The sequence below is a fragment of the Telmatherina bonti genome, assembly GCF_933228915.1.
Source record: "Telmatherina bonti genome assembly, chromosome: 18".
Taxonomy (NCBI): Eukaryota; Metazoa; Chordata; class Actinopteri; order Atheriniformes; family Telmatherinidae; genus Telmatherina; species Telmatherina bonti.
In genome coordinates, this window is record NC_136616.1 from 17,407,436 (window position 1) to 17,410,206 (window position 2,771).

The following is a 2,771-nucleotide window of genomic DNA, read 5'->3' on the forward strand; positions in this document are numbered from 1 at the left end:
TGCAGTGAAAGAGAATTTAAAACAACTCGTCCTGATTACCAAAAATTAGCATTAGCACAGGTTAGCATTTAGTGGCTATGTTTTAGCCCTGGTTTTAGTGAAGCAAATGCTTGTTTAAATAACTAAATAAGCCGTCTAAATGTTTGCTTTTGAAGATTTCAATCCCAAGGTTTTTGTAAAAGCGTTGTTTGTTAGCTAGTTCCTTTCAGCCCATCACAGCATTTTAGCGGCTTTTCGCTAATTCATTCCCCCAAGCAGTTACTGGAGACCAAAGCAGCTAAAGAGTGTTAAACTTTAGCTCATTAGGTGAAAAGACATTTTAAATATGCCATTAAGCTACTAAATATCTAGATTTATAAATTTATAAATATACAGCTGTTCCTGCTGCACCCAAATAATAATTATTTAAACGTACCCAGTAACGTAACAGCCTTTTACCTAAATGTTTACAGATGGGTTTGAGCGCTCAAACGTGGACATTTGGAAATGAAACCTTCAAGTTTTTATTACTTGTAAGTGAACCTGTTATGAGAAGTAACTTCTGTTTACCCGATAAGCTCTTTGCTTTGTGGTGCTGCAAGTCAAATTATTGCTGCGTTGCAATTTTCGATCATCAATCGAGTCCTGTTCTGTTGGTGCCGTCAGAGGGGGGCGAAAGGTCCTTCCTTGATGATCTGAATTGGAAATATTCCTTTAAAAGAGATGCATCACATCACATGCATCCCCAAAACCAAAATCTTTAAGACTTGTGATTATATTTAAATGTTTTGGGGGTTTTTTGTTAGTTTTTGGAGGGGGGGTTAGGGTCATGATGACTTAAAACAAAAAAAAAGCTATCCTTGTTCTAACATCATCATTTCAGTGCAACTCGTTTTGCCCGGTTTCCTGCAGAAGACTGATTGTTCTGTGTGTCTTCATCTTGTTGCTGCGTGTTCTGTACCTGTACCTCTACCTGTTGTCGACTGGTGTTTGTGACAATGGTTCCTCCGTCTGTGGTTAGAGATTAGAGGCTGTTCGGTCCATCAGTGATCTCTGTCAGTGATCAGCAGTGTCTTTTCTCTCTGCTGTCCTCACAAATGTGTCCCTTCTGTTGAGTCACTCTCTTTCACCAGGCTTCCACAAGCTCACCTGTCTGAAAACACACTGTCACCCCCCAAGTCCCCAAAATATCCTGAGCTTGTGGAATTGTGAAGAGTATTTTGCACATGCCATTTTTTCTTCAGCAGCAATTTTTCTGGGTTTTTTTTCATTGTTTGTTTTATTCGCCTCCTGCCTATAACAGTTATAATAAACTATGATGCTTGTACATATCAGATAGTACTTGTTCTATTGTATTCTAGTTCTTTTCTTGGTTTTGTTATTGATTTGACACGTTTTGTAGTACTGCTTTTTCATGATTGCATTTGTCAATGGAACAGATGTTAGGTGAACAGTGGAAGTGTTCATTGTTTCATTTGTTTTTGTTTTGTTTTGTTGTTTTTTTTAAAATAAAAAATACTCCTGATTTGTAGCAGCGTCTCCTGCTTTGCTTGTGTAGGTTTTTCTTAAAATGAAACTAATATGAGGTGAAGAAAGATGGAAAAATTAGGCCACAAAATGCAAATGTTGCCATACTTTCAAACAATAACAAAGCGTTACATTTTCATGCACAACAAAAAATGATAAATATCACAACAGATGTGCTGCTGATAGAGTAAGCTTAATGAAACGTAAAGACAAAAATGGCTGCAAATTCAGCCATTTAAACATTCATCAGTGAATGCAACTTGGTTTTTCTCAGCCGCTTTGGTCCATTTCTCACCACAGAATTAAGTCCATCAGCAGTTTGTATTTCTCAAAACGTTACAAACAGCAGAAACCAGTTGATAACCTGCAAAACCGTGTCACTTGCTAAAAAACAGTTAATTACTAAAAAGCAGGTATTTATGTCAATTAAACTGTCAGAGCCATCAAAATCAAAAGTCCTGTCACCATTGAGCTCAAAGAAGGAACTCAAATGCATTAGTCATGTTTTCATTGTGCCAGTCTGGTCTGTAAATGTTGCTGAATACAAAAAAGTCAGATCATGACAACACAACCTGAAAATGCCCAATACAGCAATACTTACTGGATGTACAGCCATCTGAATAGGCCGACTACAGTGGAGTTACATGTTACTGGTTTTAGTAAAGTACACACATCTTATTGTAATTTATTGACTTCAATAGAGCAAAATTGAAGTATAAACCTTCGGATAGAGTAAACTATATACACCTGACTCAAGCAATAAAATAAAAACTTATTTGTTCATATTGACTAATGTCTCTCTCTCTCTCTCTCTCTCTCTCTCTCTCTATATATATATATATATATATATATATGGTATAGATAATATAGATAATAAAAACCCAAAATGCAGTGTCTCAGAAAATTAGAATATTGTAAAAAACTTCAATCTTAGAAAGTCATGGTGTCACACCCTAATCAACAAATTAACTCAAAATACCTGCAAAGGTATCCTAAACCTTTAAATGGTCTCTCAGTCTGGGTCAGATAGCTGCACAATCATGGGGAAGACTGCTGACTTGACAGTTGTCCAGAAGACGATCATTGACTCTTCACAATGAGGGAAAGCCATTAAAGGTCATTTCTAAAGAAGCTGGTTGTTCACAGAGTGCTGTATCCAAGTATATTAATGGAAAATTTAGTGGTAGGAAAAGGTGCACCAGCAAAATGCATAACTGCAGCCTTGAGAGGATTGTCAAGCAACATACTTTCAAGAATTTGGGTAG